Genomic DNA, 18,054 nt, shown 5'->3' with positions numbered 1-18,054 from the left:
TTGCACTGGCGAAATTTCTAAGATTGAAATGTACGCATGTAGTCCCATTAAATTAATTCTCAACAAAAAGCAAACTTTAGTTCTGCGAAAATATATCCCGAAGGAGAAATATATTAGCTTCATTTCAAGAGACATTGAAGGTAAATTTATCTATTTATCTATCTATCTAAATAACTGTCAGTCTGTCTGTCTGTCTGTCTGTCTGTCTCTGTCTCTGTCTCTCTCTCTCTCTCTACATATATATATATATATATATATATAGGAGAATGTACGAAAAAACAACAACAAACGAGGACAGCTGGTGTAAACAACAAAAGGATGTATTAGTATGACGCTCGAGAATACGGAAAGTCTTTAACGTTTCGAGCTACGCTCTTCAACAGAAAGAATACGGAGACAAGGAGAACAACACGGAGAAAAAAAAATTGAATAGTGTTCAGTCATCACTGCAATGGTTTTGTTAAGCAGCGTCGATTTTTACAATTCTATAAATAATGATAATAGTATTTTATAAGCTTAAAGCTTATAAGCGATCATCGTGCAATACACACACACACACACACACACACACACACACACACACATATATATATATATATATATATATATATATATATATATATAGATAGATAGATAGATAGATAGATAGATAGATAGATAGATAGATAGATAGATAAATGTATGTATGTATATATGTATGTATTGATTTCATAAAGTTTCTGTGGTATTAAATACTATCCACAAATTATTGATTAAACAGAGAATACAGTAGAACCTTGCTTAATGTGTCGCTCAGTTCACTGGAATCCGCAACCATATGGTTCAGACGCCAGTTTCTTAAATATACAAACATGCCTTGAATAGAGCTTTTGCAATAATAGAAAGTTAATATCTCGCCTACATTCAAATCAACGACATATTTCTTACAACTCAGATATAATGTCTCGTTAATACTTTGACACTTTGAATGATTTAGATATAAACACTTTTCTAAATATGATATTATATTACACTTGAAATAATATTGTTCAATATGTCTAAATAATTATGAATCATTGTACTTACCAAATGCATTAAGTAATGGTTTGGAATCCTAATTGTCCTTGTCTTCTTAGAGAATACAGGAAACCAATGATATTACATACTGCAATGAAAAGATATACACGGCATTAGCAGATTTTACACTGATGTGATATATATATTCACTAATATCTTTATAGAACGACATTGATATCAATATCAATTATGACAAGATGTGGACAAGTGGTAAGGTGGCAGAATTGTTAAGGCGTGACACAAAATGCTGAAGTGGCATTTTTTCCGGCTGTTTACATTCTAAGTTTAAATGCCGATGGAGACGGCCTTCTCTTCCGTAATATCGGAGTGGATAGAATAGGTCCTACATCAGCAGTGGAGGCGATCTAATCGACTCACAATCTCTACCACAACTGCTGGTTTTGTATCAAAATTCGAAAGAATTAGGACATGATATCTAACATACAAGCACACAGCACATTATGTACCGTCAATGACCTACTTCCACCTAAATTTAACGGCTCAGATGAACAAAATTCAAAATTGGCTGTGTCTATATTTGAACGCAAATCTAACCAGACATAAGGTATTCAGGCTGCCGCTCTACAGATTCCCTCGTGATTACAAATATGTTTAATTCATTAAAGTGACGTGAGTTTATAATGGAATATATATGTGCCATTATGCTACACTAACGATATTCCAAATTCTAAGCTACTGTGTTTCCTAAATATCAGCCGACTTATTAAGCTCCATGGAGGAGCTCGTTCTACTGTAGTGTTTTCCAGTGACGGCACAAAGACCTTTTCAATTTCAGGACGCCCAACTACCTCGTCTCTTTGCTTTTCGTCAACAATATTTTGTTCACATTTCTGGGTTCTGTATGAATCACTATTCCCAGTTACTCCCACTATGTACTTCCAGTTCCTATTTATTTTTCCCAATTACTGAAATATTATTATTTTTTATGTATTTTTTTAATATGTTTTATTTTACACCTTCGTATTGCAAGGACATTGATCACATCAGCTCAGCTTCACACATTTCAAATGGCCTACATAACTATTGCTAAAAAGCAAACGAATAAAGGCAAAACAGAAACCTTTTCTCACATGTTCAACCTTTCAGCATTCACTTCTAATTTTCTTTTACCATGAGGAGATTACATTTGAAACATAGACTTTCACCTTTCCCCAAGACACGCAAAATCATTCAATCTCGTGTCCTATTCTGTGTATTGAGAACTGGAAAATTTATAGTGACAATGTGGTATTCAACCCCTTCTAAAATGTCAGTGATGTTTTCTTTTTTCTTTTCGTATGAAGTGTAATGGTATACAATTGGGAATCGATAGCGTTCGCTGATTGAAACCGTTTGTAGATTAAGTCTTATTATACATTGCTAGTCGCAATAATATAGGTAAAATTAATAACACGAAATATCTTCAAAAAAAAAGAAAAATGTTCGCTATATATATATATTTCTAGAACAAAACAAATGAAAAATAAAAGGAGAAATTAATAAAAGAATAACAACAGAGGAACCAGAAACGTTGAGAAAATCATTCTTATTGTATACAGGTCACTTGTCAGTATATCAATCATGCGGATATTTTCAAAGTGTTTGATCATTAGCTCACTAAATAAATGTCTTTTTGGATTGTTGCCAATATTTCTAAGAATTTCTTGTAGATGTTTACACAGATAATTCTAAAGACTCGTTCACCAAATTATTGTCACATACATATACTACGATTTGTTGCTGTAAAAAGAAATTCAGAAATTCAGTTAGAGGCGACAGATATTTGACTATAATTGTATCTCACCTGTCAGCATTCCGTCTATTGACTGCAATAATTCTATCTGAGGTTCTAGAACAATATGCAGAATTTCCAATTTTAGTCAGCGAGAAAATAGATACATACATACATACGTACAAACATTCATATATGTTACATATATGCGTGTGTGTGAAAACATACATACGTATACGTATATATATATATATATATATATGTATGTGTGTGTGTGTGTGTGTGTGTGTGTGTGTGTGTGTGTGTGTGTATACATGCATATATATGCATACATATATATACATATATACATTCATAATTATATACATATATATATGTAAACATATTTATGTACATATATATATATATATATATATATATATATATATATATATATATATATATATACATATATACGTACATACATACATACATATATGTATATGTACATATACATATACATACATATATATATATATATATATATATATATATATATATATATATATATATATGCATATGTATATATATATGTGTGTGTGTATGTGTATATGTATATGTATATTTATTCATAAATTTCATTATATTGACTTCTTCCTTTCACACAAACAACACATTATTTCAATGGATTCGGCATTGTTGCATGTTCCATCGATTCCATATAGTTAAAAGGCAAAGTTAGTTCCAGTTATGAACAGTGAACAAAGCTAAGAAGTATTATTGAAGATCGTGATGCATACGATTGAATCGGTAGAGCTTCGGACAAAATGCGCTGAGGTATTTAGTTACAAATACTAATTCAAATCGGGATAGAAATCAGCTTTCTAGTATATCCATACAGGCTTGGATAAATAAAATAAATAATAAGAATCCAGAAGTGCTGCTAAGCGTTTTGTCCGGCGCGGTAGAGAGTCTGCTTTCTCACTGCCTTTAATAAGGATAATGATGATGATAGTATTATTATTGTTGTTGTTGTTGATGTTATTACAAGGCTGCGAGGTGGCCGAATCGTTAGTGCGCCGGGCGAAATGCTTAGCAGCATTTCGTTTGTCTTTATGTTTCGAGTTCAAATTCCGCCGAAGTCGACTTTGCCTTTCATCCTTTCATCCTTTCGGGATCAATAAATTAAGAACCAACGAAACACAAGGGTCAATGTAATTGACTAGTCCCTTTTCCACAACATTTCAGGCCTTGTGCTAATTGTAGAAATTGTTTATTGGCAGTTTACTTGTGGTCAGTGAGTTTTATTTTGGAATATTTAAGAATACATTGTGTCCTTTTTGTATATGTTGACATGGAATCAGAGGAAAAGTTTTCTATTTGTAGCAAGGCTAAACAACATCAACACCATTCATGTTGCTTAGTTATAGGTCAAAATTGATGAAGAAAACCAAAATTCCAAAATACACATGATTATTTCATCATGACAAATTTATGGTATTTGTTCTTTTTATTTTTACAAACTGATCTGTGTGGTGTATGGGTAATTTGATTGCCTTTCCAAGTATATCAATCAATCAGATAGAGTATCTCATTTGCACATGATCAATAAACAGTCTGTCCCAATTTATATCCTCAATTCAGTCCCCATTCATTTGATAACATATATATGACGACGAACTGATAGTCATTCTACCATTGAAATGAATGCCTTCCTGTATTTGTTCGTTTCTCTGGTATCTTAGTTCAAATCACACCAAGGTTAACGTAGTTTTATTCTTCGATCTGTACATAAAATACCAGTCGAATACTGAAGTTGAATATATACCCCACCTCTCTTACACTCTCATTGTCTTTTGTTGTTTTCGAATAAAGGTTATGGGGCATACGTTTCTACGATTGGGGTGGCGGCGAATGACAATCTTTCCCTCGCTACAATTCGAAAAGAGTTGAATCAGGGTTTGGAAACGTTAAGAAGAAGAAAAAAATATATTGTGTAGGTGTAGGAGTGGCTGTGTGGTAAGTAGCTTGCTTACGAATCACATAGTTCCGGGTTCAGTCCCACTGCGTGGCACCTTAAGCAAGTGTCTTCTACTATAGCCTCGGGCCGACCAAAGCCTTGTGAGTGGATTTCCTAGACGGAAACTGAAAGAAGCCCGTCGTATATATATATATATATATATATATATGTGTGTGTGTGTGTGTGTGTGTGTGTGTGTGTGTGTGTGTGTGCGTGTGTGTGTATATTTGTGTGTCTGTGTTCCCCCCAGCAACATCGCTTGACAACCGATGCTGGTGGATTTAAGTCCCCGTAACCTAGCGGTTCGGCAAAAGAGACCGATAGAATAAGTACTAGGCTTACAAAGAATAAGTCCTGGGATCGATTTGCTCGACTAAAGGCGGTGCTACAGTATGGCCGCAGTCCAATGAGTGAAACAATTAAAAGATAGTAACTGAGTGTGACCAAGAAATGATTCACATTCAGTGCAAAACAGAATGAAACTATTTAACGTCATTTGACAGACTGCTATAACATTATCAGCAAAAGAATGGAGACATATCAATGAGGTGGCCTTTACATGCTCAAGCACCATAATTGAAACAGTGACTAAATATCTTTCAAATGAAATCACACCGATTTAAAAAGAAATAAAAAAAACGAAGACTGCATTGGTTATTATATTTCTCAACATATGAAATAAACGAGGACATACTTTTGATCATTGAACTGCTTGTCTGAAGCTGACATGTTGCCAATTACATAGATATACATACGGAGCGAATAACTGTATCTTTATGTAATCTCTCGGTTAGCAAGATATAGAAACCAGACCCCCAACCCACTCATAAATAAATACATAAATCAATAAATAAATAAAGGGCACGTTAGATAATCGAGATTTAAATAGTCCTAAGAAAACAGTGTTCAATACCTTTGATCACATGTCGACTCGACGGGTGTTCAATGAATGTCGAACAGTTGCAAAAATCCCATCAGTATATTGATCAGATGGAGGAACACGTATATTACAAAGCTGTACAACGAAAGGTACATAGAGACATGTAGCAAAATATTTCTTACATGAAAAAGATGCTGTTATATCATGGAAAATGAGAACTTAGTCTAATAACGAACAAAAAGTTCCTAATCAGGTCTAACTTATCATGGGAGAAAAGGGAATTATCAGCGAGGAAGGAGAATAAATTTTTTTCTTGGTTCATACAGAATAAACAGTATAAGTTCCTGATAACATGAAAAAAAAAAAAAAACAGAATTAAGCATATACGATGTAGTGCAGATGTTTTTGTTTTTATTTCCGCCAATATATTCGCGTGCGAGAGCGCAGCATTTTTTCTTTGTCTATATATATTATACAGGGTGTCCACAAAGTCTGGGTCATGGGGATTACCACATACTTTAACTATTTCTTATATATAATTGTTTACGTTATGATTTTATTTACTCCATGTACCCACATGGGGATTAACACATACTTTAATAAATTATTATTTCTTATATTTAATTGTCTATGTTATGATTTTATTTACTCCATGTACCCAGACCTTGTGGACACCCTGTACAGCGGCTCATGGCTCGATGGTTGGAGAATCGGGTTCACAATCACGAGACAGTCAGTTCGATTCCCAGGCGGGGCTGTGTGTTCTCGAGTAAGACACTTTATTTCGTTTTGCTCCAGTTCACTCAGCTGTAGAAATGTTTTGAGACGTCACTGGTGCCAATCTGTATCGGCCTTTGCCCGTCCTTTGAATAACACCGGTGGCGTGGACAGCGGAAGCTGGTATGCATGAGCGATTACTGGTCTTCCATAACACAAACTCTCCTGGTCTTTTAACTTGGAGGGGAACTCTCTAGGTGCAAACCCATGGCCATTCATAACCGAAGTGGAGGTCTTTACTTTTTTTTAACCTCTATTATACTGCGATATTAAAGCAATCACCTCTCTAGGTGCAATTCCATGGTCATTCATGATGGAAGACGTGGGTCTTTACTTTCTTTTAACCCCTGTTATACTGCGATATTGAAGCAATCGCATTTGAATATATCATATATGATTACAGTTTGTGAACAACTTGCCATAATACCGTGGGATACATACATCATATTCACTATTCCATTATTGCATAAGGTAAACTTGCAAAATCTTTAGAAGTGGTATCACTAAATCTAAAATACATGTGAAGGACATTGCAAATTATTTACATAAATGTTTGTCGATAACTTCCATGATATCACAGTACACACGCGTATATATTATGTTATGTATATATATGTGTGTGTGTGTGTAAGAGTGCGTGTGCGTGTGTGTATGCATATATGTATGTATGTACGTGGGTGTATATATATATATATATATATGTACATATATATATATATATATATATATATATATATATATATATATATATATATATATATATATATATATATATATATATATATTACGCACACAAAGAGATTCCTTGATAACATATATTTCGTAAAGTGTCGGGCGAATGGCGAATTAGCCTCCAGGAAATTGAGTTACATTAGTCAGATAATTCTTTTCCATCAGCTTATCTTGATTTTTAAACTCCAAGATCATTTCATATAATTTGTTTACGGCCAGTTTAGCTTTAAGCTATAATACTTTATCTGAAATCTTTCTAAGTAGATATTTTCATAAACTTCAATTGCTGTCTAACTCAGAATATAATCACGAGACATAGAAAATACGTTCGTTCTTTATTCTTTATTTCGTTTTAGCCATCACGGATAAGGCCATACTGGTGCAGAACCTTTAGCGAATGGCAGTTATTAAGTAAAGTAAAAAGTTAAAATCCTACAATAAATACAGCAACTGAAGCTATTGAAATATCATGTGACTTGAATTGCTTTGTATTGTAAACCGTCTCTCTCATTGTCTCCACTATCTTTCATTTATATCTCTTTCCCCACTTTTTCTTTCTCAGTCTATCTCTTTGTCGCTCAATAGCAAGAGTTGATGTGACTTCTCTTAGTATTATTAAAACTACAAAAGATATTTTCTTTTAATCTGTCCTTCACTACATTTTCATTTTTTAAAGTAAAAACAAAAGCTGCTTTATTACATTTCGTTTATTCACCTTAGCATTCGCTTGAGAAATTTTAATATAGTTTCTCTTAAGAAAAAAATAACGAATGCAGTTTGACTTTAAAACGCACAGAAAAATATCAGTTCTTTTGAGTATTCCTTTCTCCCATGCTTCATAAACTTCTGAGTTTTAATCTAAATAATTTATGTAGCGTTTAATAACAAGTCCTAAGCAACAAAGATAAAGTTATATCAACTAGTTAGTTGGTGTTTAACCGAGAAATTTTACTTTATACTCACACATAGTTACTCGTCATACCAAATCGGTTAAATTAGAAGGAACAGGTTAATACGTGAGCTTGTATGTGTTTCTACGACTTAGAAGAAATAGCTTCTAAATCAAGGTTTTTAAAATTGTTTTGTATATTTTAGTTAGAAGTTGATGGCATTTCTCGTGACGTCATAGAGTGCCACAAAACAAGTGAGGGAGAGGGGAAGAAGATCTACTCAAACCGGAGATATGGCCTGAATGCTTTGCAAGACAACACTCGGGTAAGGACAAAAGACTCATGTAGCCGATGCTAAATTAGGTCTCGGAATAGAGCTGTCATGCAAGTACACAGATCTTGAAAATGAAAGGGAATTTTCACCCACACGCATATATTACCAGTGTAGCAAAAATTCACATAAGTGCCAAGGATATTACAGCCTACTTATAAAGGTAGAAATTCCAAGCTTAACTGAAATCTTTTTGTATAACATAGCCGGAAAACTTGGCCACCATAGTAAATACTTCACAAAATTATCACAGCTTTTATTGGGTCCTAAAAATCAGCTATGACTGTGTAGTAAGGAGCTTGCTTCCCAACCACATGATTCCGGGTTCAGTCGTACTGCGTGACACCTTGAGCAGGTGTCTTCTACTATAGCCCCCGGTAGACCAAGCCTTTCTGAGTGGATACGGTGGATGGAAACTGAAAGACGTATGTTGTTAATATGCTATAAGGATTTTATGGCAATTCTTTAAAGAATGTGGATCCGAGAGGGAAAACGATACGTACATCGACTAACGCTCCGATCGTAGAAAATGTTTATATGAATTTTCTAATGGAATCTGAAAATTCAAATGGAACGACAAATAACTCATCCATACCACGATATTGTAATACTCAATACTTTGCAAAGCGTGTGATACTTAATGGTGTTGCATTCCCGTTTGATACAAGAATAATAGAAAAGTAAGTTGAGAAGAAAGAACAATATCAGGACTTAAATTTCGAACTGACAGAGAGTTAAAATTATCCTACTCGTTATAAAGATCTTCGAAATATATGCTATATTTTTGAATAATTGGTACAATATTTTAGATATCGAAATGAATTTTCTGTTTCTGCAGAATGGCTGCCTGATGGCACGGGAAGGTATAGCCGAAAAAGAATTACAGACCTAAGTTTGCTTATGCAGATTGATATCTAATAAAGACAACAATTGATGCGTGGAGTAGAGCTTATAACTTATAAAAAGACGAGGGAATCGGTGAAATATGTTATTATATATGTATGTGAATGATGTAAAAACAGCTAAAACAAAGAATGTACAGAGAAGAAACGGTAAAATATTCGATAAATCACGCAATACATAGAAGGAGATTTTTATATATGAAATGATAATGCTTTGATGAAAGTAGTTTACTTCCTCCGTAACCACCTGCATTCTACTTCATTCTTATAGCTTCTATAGCTGTAGAACCGAAATCATTCATGATGATCTGATGTGTTATAAAGAGTATTTTGTTAGTGTTCACCTCTTCAGGACCGTTGAGACACCACATTTCGTAAAATCTCTCTGAATTTTTCCTTACTATTCATTTTTCCATGCTGTTGAAAAGATTATCACATTTTTCTTCTCAGTCCGTAAAGCAAACTTTCTATTTATGTTATACAGAAATCTTATTAAAGCCTTGTTTTTACCGAGAATAACCACGACTTTCATTCCGTTTGGAGAATGTTCCATTCTCCATTTTTAGCTTTGTATTTGAGCGGTGTATTTAGTAATATATGACTTCTACATTCTACTGGTTTCGGTCAATTTATTGCGGCCATGTTGTGGCACCACCTTGAAGAATTAATCGGCCCCGATATATTTTTTTTCAGGTCAGGTACTTATTCTATCGGTTAGTTGCCGAACCGCTAAGATACGGGGATGTAAACACACTAACATCGGTTGTCAACTGGAAGTAGGGGACAGATACAAACACAATTGACACACGCACGTATATGTGTGTATATATATATATATATTGAGATAGATAGACAGACAGACAGATATATATATATATATGTTTATATATATATATATATATATATATATATATATATATATATACAGAGAGAGAGAGAGAGAGAGAGAGTGTGTGTGAGCGATAGATATATATATATATAGATAGATAGATAGATAGATAGATAGATAGATAGATAGATAGATAGATAGATAGATAGATAGATAGATAGACAGTCATATAAATATGTATTTAGCTGACGGGCTTCTTTTAATTTCTCTCTACCAAATTCACTCACAAGGCTCTGCTTGACCCGAGTCTACAGTAGAAGACATTTACACAAGATTCCACGCAGTGCGACTGAATCCGGAATCATGTGGTTGGGCATCAAACTTCTTACACACAGCCAAGCCTGCCCCTATTTCAGATACTTTTCGTTTTTGTGAACTCGAAGAAATGCCTCTAAATGTTTTGTATGATACGCTAACAGTTCTCCAGCCGGGCGCCTTGCATTCAGAATTGTATTAGATTTAATTTTATCAATTAGTGTAATTACTTTTTTGCATAAATCAATAGAAGTAAATTTATTATTATTCAATTAACAATACTTAATAGCCAGAAATTTGTCTGGACAATTAGAATTTCAAGATATATTTCTCGCAAATCTTCGCCAGATTAATTGAAATTTTTTTTCTTTTTCAATAAATTATGATGTGGCGGTTTTTACGAATTTAAATTGCCTGGAGCTGGTTAGCCTTGTCAGAATTTATACGAGATACAATTTTCATTCAAATAATATAACATTAGATTCTTTATCGTCTAAATTATTCAATATTGTTCTTATTTTGCATTGTGCGTATTTCATCTGGTCATAATATAAGTTATATTGGTACAGCTTTCAGTTAACTAATTATGTGAGTTTTATATTTATACATTACATACAGAATATTGGGGCAAGTCTTCTTTTCTAACTGAGCAAACATACGATTCTGAGATCGATCCCTGTATAGAACAGCTTGATATAGTGTGTTACATTATTTTCTTGGGTTCACCGAGCATATATAGCATATAAGTATAATTCAGCTGGGAAAGCATTTTTCTTTTTGTCATATATTTGGAAAAGACGACCGTCGAAAAAAAAAAATATATATTTAGCTACGCTTGTGTCGCATTTCAAGGTAAGCTTTTTTTTTTTGACGGTATTGATATAATCCTTGTGGAAATTGCCAAATAGGTCTTTCGAATAGCATAGGAATCGTAGTCGCTAGAAGCCTTCAGGATGGGAATTTTTTTCTATTTTGATATTTCACTCAGATAAGTCGGTGAGATGGTACAACCGTTAGTACGCCAAGAAATCTGCTTAACTGTATTTCGTCCGTCCTCATGAGTCCAAATGCCGCCGGGGACCGGCTTTGCCTTTTATCCTTTCAGGGTCGGTGAAATAAGTACCAGTTGAACACTGGGGTCGATGTATAAAATTTCGAAACCGATATTTCACTTAGACAAAGCGATACTTTTAATATACATAAGCTTCAGAAAGAAAAACAAAACGTTAATAGAGTACAGAGTGTAATAAGAAATTTAATAAATGACAAGGAAACAAGAAATTAAGTAAAGAACTTCATTAGCTCACAGCGCTTCTCTCAATTAATGTTGACCATATATTGGGGGCATATATGAACATGCCTGGGCAAGACATTGTTTGCGAGTGTCTCTGCCTCTCTCGTAATATAAAAGCCACAACAGATACCGAAAAGCATCTCGTCCGACTTATCCATAATTTTAATTGGTTTTCTTGGTGAAAATCCTTCACAGATGATTTGCTTATTGTGATCAAATATTTGTGTTGCACATAAGCTCACTCTCTCCATCATATCGACATTGCCCGTACAGGTGCATAATACGCAACACGTCAGATGTCGAAGCGATAGCCGAGTCATTTTAAATGAAGTGCTTTGCTCAAGGACACAACACGCTACTCGGGCAGGTATTCGAAACAATGACCTCACGATCGTGAGTCCAACAACCTAACCACTAATACAAAGGATCTCACTGTTATACTAATTCCCCCATTTGTTATAATTCTTTACATGGTATAAGCACCAGATACCAACTCGTTTTGTTTTTTGAGTAGGCATTAAAAACACCGTGTTTCCAATCTTCGAGAGTGCATAGAAACATTAATTGAATGCTCTTTGACTTCAAACTCTAAAAAACAAAAAGTCAGCAATTTCTCAAAATTCCCGTAGGAATACTTTCTTTCATCAGTTTATCAACCGAAAACGAGGAATAACTACTTTAGAATAGATAAAAAGAAAAAAAAAGCAACCTTCAGAAACAAGAGCTACTTTCAACATATCACCTCGTGTAATTAACCAGCAAAACCGTTTCTTCTGTTCAAAGAAAACCTGTACCTGTGGGACTGATACACTGAATCATTTAATATTGTTTATAAAATACTTCAACAAAAGCACTTTCATGTGTTATTCTATGAGCGAATAGAAACAATATTTATTCAAACTCAGATTGTATTGGAGTGAATTGAGTTTAGTTTAATATTCTTAATCAATTTCTTTTATAATATAAAACATTTTCTGAGAGTGCAAATATAGGCTAATTCACATATACTTTCTATGAATTTTTTTTTATACTGCTCAAACATGGTAATGGAGACACATTTTTATGTCCATTTAATAAAACAATTTCATAACTACACTGATAGCGGGAGTTTCAATGTTATAAAAGCGAAGCGCTGATATTCAAATGTGATATTATATCATGAAAAAAGAACTTTTCTTTATGAAGCGTACATTCCATACATCAATTTCAAAGTACAAATATCTCCAACGTCATTTTCTAATTTATAAAGTGAACAATAAGCAGAGTTTTGTTGCTATTTTTGTTCGTTGTTTTAACCTGATTTAACTTACCCACCGGTGGTCATACCGTCATCTTATATAACTGCGTTCGGTTCGTCTTTTTCTCTACTTTGTCTTTTATTTGTTTCACTGCTTCGATAGCGACCATGCTGGGGCACCGCATTTTTGGAACGAGTCACCTTAATAATTATGTTTAAGATCGGTGCTTATTCTATGTAGCTCTTTTATGCAACCGCTAGATCACGGTAACGCAAACAAAACAAAACAAAATGTTAAGCTGTGGTGGGGAGACAAAGATCGACACAGAACCATACACTCACACCCATACAGACACACACACACACACACCAATAGGCCTGTCGTATTTGCAGGAAATGAATCGAGAACACCATTCTGGGGACATTTGCATTGCTATATTATGTGTGTGTGTGTGTGCATGCGTGTTTGTGTGTAGTTGTGAATGTAATGGTAAACAAAAAATATTTGTTCTTTTTAATGGAAGTGTCGTAAATGTGAGTCTTTGAGGGATGTAAATTCTAATCTCATGGCTGATTGTTGACAAACCTTTCCGCCTTATTCTATCGGTTCGGCAAAAGGGAACCGATAGAATAAGTACTAGGCTTACGAAGAATAAGTTTTGGGGGTCGATTTATTCGAGTAAAGGCGCTGCTCCAGCATGGCCGCAGTCAAAATAACTGATACAAGTAAAAGAATAAAAGAATAAAAGAATACGCACACACACACACACACACACACATATATATATAGATATATATATATATATATATATGTGTGTGTGGGTGTGTGTGTGTGTGTGTGTGTGTATGTGTGTGTGAGTGAGTGTTTATGTATAACGTGGCATTGTTTTACGTGCATACACGTCTAAATCACGGTAAATATAGGAATAGTATTATATGATTTTCACAGCCAAGCACCATGACAACTAAAATCTTTTCTAGCTCTACATATTAAATCTGATGCGCTAGATATTTCCTATAGCGTGATATTTTTCTAAGTTATTTTTCAAGAATCTTGGCGACAGCAGCGCACTTTCCTATTGTTTTTTTGTTTTTTTTTTGATTTTTCAAAAAAAATTGTTTCTTTCATTCTCCATTTCTCTCTCTCTCTCCCCACTCTCTCTTTCGTCATAAATGATCAATGTCCTTAAACTTTTCACTTTCCATAGCAACTGAACATTTATTACGTCCCTGTATGTTCTACCAAATGTGTAATTAACTCTGACCTGAAAAATCCCTAATTTACCAAAACAACTTTGTACTTGATCGACAACTTTTGCATTGTAATCAAGAGAAATTACGCACATATCGTTCATCACCCGCAAAAATTGCGTCATAAAAAAATGATATATTATTTGAATATTACTGCAAGTTTTCAAGTTTTAATTTTTATTTATTGTTTCTTGTGACCCGGCAACATTCACAGGCCTTGAACCGAAAGTAGTAGAAGAAAGTAAAGAATAATACACAAAAACAACCTCATTAACAGAAATTCACCTGAACGTATTTACAACAAATGAATCTTCTCTCTACACTTCAAAATACACGGAAAAAGAGAGAAAAACAATAATAATCGTGTTATAGATTATTTTGTTAATTATTTCCATCGTTATTTTGTTGATTACTATTTAATTATAATGTGAAATGCAATTATTAATTATTTGCTCCGTTAATGAGATATTAGATTAATAGCTTGTATTTCATGAGCGGTTTTCACGTTTTTTGATTTGATTCATACATTGGATATCGACTGACCTGAGTCACCGTGTTTACTAACTTTTAGTCAATTATTATGAATGCCAGGATATTGTCTGGTATTAATTTCATGAAAATCGCTCGAATAGATTGGGAAACATTGGAATGTAAGTGCGCAACAGAATGTAAATGCAGAACAGAAATAAATTAGGCCAAAGTACCAAGTGTTCTGTGACACACGGATATTACACACACACACACACACACACACACACACACACACACACACACACACACACACACACACACACACACACACACACGCACGCACACACAGACGCGCACACGCATTCTTTTTTTTCAGTCGTTTGAGTGCGGCCATGCACAAACACAGACACATATATATATATATATATATATATATATATATATATATATATATATATATACATATATATATGCATATATACATATATATACATCTATAAATATACATCAACATATATACATCTATGCATATATACATACATAGATACATATATATATATATATATATATATATATATATATATATATATATATATATATATATATATATATATACATATATACATGCATACATATAATTATAAATATATACATATCTATATACACACATGAATATATACATATATACATATAGATATAAATCTATATATTTGTTTTCGTGTATTACATACTTCATCACGCGTGGCGGAAGGAGGAATTAGAATAATGTATTTCATATTGATATCACTACATACCGTCTCATACAACACATGCAAATAGTACCACATGCAAACTCATACACATGTATTCGTATATGAACATACACACTCACGTACACAGAAAAAATCATATACACACAAGCGTATACAATCATATGCATGGATGCGTATATGTATATATCCATCGGTCTTTCGAACACTTTCTGTCCACAAAATTTTATTCTCTAGGCGTTGGCCATACCTTAATTTATAATAGAACACTTTTGTTCTAAAGAACTGCACAGTGGGATATCATCTGGAAATTTGTAGCGAAGCGAACCTTTTTTAAAATACACGCCTGTGCATGTAAGCATTCAGTCATAATAAAGTGAACTTTTGCTGTAAACAATTTGCAGAAGTAATTTATTTTGAGCAAATATTCAGCTGAAATTCTTTTATCTGTTTCACATCTGATACGTCAGTGAAATATTACAGCTTCTACTACAAATAAAACAACAAGACCGAATAGTGTATAACAAATCTTTAAGGAATAAACTGCGAAAGATGAAAGTAGATTCAGTTTCACACGATTCTCACAAAAAAACACAAAATATTACTGTTATAAAAATTAATTTCCCTTTTCTTGGCAAACTTCAGTAAAACATCAGAGAAAATTCTGTAGCTTGTTGCACTACTCGAAAAAAGAAAATTGTTATTTCTGATAACTTGAATGACTTGACGGCTAAGGTGTTCTTTTCTTTGTATTGTGTGGTTTTGAAATCGTTTTCGTTCTTACTGTCAATTATGTAGAGAGGCTTGTTCACATAAAAGAAGCAATCTTCCAAATAACATTCTGCAAAAAAATTTAGACATTTCAATTCGTATCTAGTATAACGATTTCAAATGTGAGCGACGGAACTAGGTTAAATTTGAAGAAAGGGGAAAGGATATATCGTGATCGGGTTATTTCGGGGAAACGTGGAAGGCATATTAATAGGTATTCAGAAATAAACAAAGAATATTAACCATACTTTAAACTCGTTGTACACACACACACATACATGTATGTATGTATGTATATATATATATATATATATATATATATATATATATATATATATATATATATATATATATATATATATATATATATATATATATATATATATATGTATATACGACAGGCGTCTTTCAGTTTCCGTCTACGAAATCCACTCATCAGACATTGGTCGGCCCGAGGCTATAGTAGAAGACACTTGGCCAAAGAGCCATGCAGTGGGTCGGAACCCTGAACCACTTATATCTATAGGCATATGAATATATATATGCACATATTTGTATATGTATCTGATTGGGGTGCGTGGGTGCAGCTGGTTAGTAAGTTTGCTTTCCAAGTACATAGTTTCGTGTGCAGACGCATAATATGGCATCTTGGACATGTGTCTTCTACGATAGCCGAGAGGGACCAAAGTTTTGTGAATGAATATGGTGGGAGTAAACTGCGTGACTATATATTCATAGATAGATAGATAGATAGAGGGATAGATAGATAGATAGATAGATAGAAAGATAGATAGATAGATACATACATACATACATAAATATCACTTAAGAGAGAGATCGAGTCAAAAATATCGAGAGACAGACTGATTAAGGATACCCCCCAATTTAAACCCTCAAAGTAGGCGACATTAAGCTGAGATGTGCATGCAGGGGAAAAGAAGAGAAGCGAACGTTTTACGATATTGCTTCCATTTCCTTACGCGCTCTATCTTGCAGCTCAGTTGACGTATCTTAGAAAGAACGCTATAGATAATGCCATCTTGTTATTTTAGCACATTAGTGAATCTGTATTGCGTATAGATTAATCACATCTACTCTCTCGATGTTTCTTCAGAGTCATTCTAATTGGTTTGCTTTCTGTTATTTCTTACATTTACTACAGTTGCGTAGAACATTTCGAATAATTTTATTGCAGTTCTTTTCACGACTTTTCTTTAAATTCATTAAAAGATCTTCCCAGATATGTATGTATTGCTACTTTATCTCAGGCTTGTAAGATTCTCAACGACGTTACTTCAGCAGATTTCATAAAAATCATTCTGGTACATTTCGATACCATAATGGCTTTTTCCTCAATTATATAAGCATCCATATAAACACACACACAGACACACACACAAATACACACACACACACACACACACACATATATATGTAAGTATATATGAATATATATGGGTATATATGCGCGCATACATACATACATATACACACACACATATATATATATATATATATATATATATATATATATATATACACGCACTCATAGCCGCAGCTCTAAGCTGAAACAATAATATATATATATATATATATATATATATATATATATATATATATATATATGGGAGAATATACAAATAATAACAACAGACGAGGACAGGTGGTGTAAATAACAAAAGTATATATTAGTATGACGCTCGGGATATATATATATATATATACAGATAACATATAATATTTTCTAAAAGCACATATGTCCATATTTGAAACACTGATTCCCATTAGGACAACTTACTGACTGTCCTAAACTATGTATATATATATATATATATATA

General features: G+C 33.4%; 1 protein-coding gene and 1 long non-coding RNA gene across 4 annotated transcripts in view; one reads left to right on the top strand and one right to left on the bottom strand.

Annotated features, from left to right (window-relative positions):
* Positions 1 to 18,054, bottom strand: part of LOC106877242 (somatostatin receptor type 2) — a 185,422-nt gene that overhangs the window by 42,508 nt on the left and 124,860 nt on the right. For 2 of the 3 annotated variants that reach the window (XM_052975927.2, XM_014926102.3), the window contains exon 2: positions 1,066 to 1,144. The gene's annotated coding sequence lies outside the window, so the exon portion shown is untranslated. Of the gene's footprint in view, positions 1 to 1,065; positions 1,145 to 2,860; positions 2,906 to 18,054 lie in introns of all 3 variants that reach the window. The other variant, XM_014926103.3, reaches the window with a different exon arrangement.
* The window catches only part of LOC106877243 (uncharacterized), a 30,566-nt gene that overhangs the window by 6,866 nt on the left and 5,646 nt on the right, over positions 1 to 18,054 (top strand). The gene's annotated exons all lie outside the window — the stretch shown is intronic.

The sequence above is a fragment of the Octopus bimaculoides genome, chromosome 23 (genome assembly GCF_046866305.1).
Source record: "Octopus bimaculoides isolate indiv1 chromosome 23, ASM4686630v1, whole genome shotgun sequence".
Lineage (NCBI taxonomy): Eukaryota > Metazoa > Mollusca > Cephalopoda > Octopoda > Octopodidae > Octopus > Octopus bimaculoides.
Note: the sequence above shows the minus strand (reverse complement) of the source record. Positions and strands in the feature narration are given on the sequence as shown.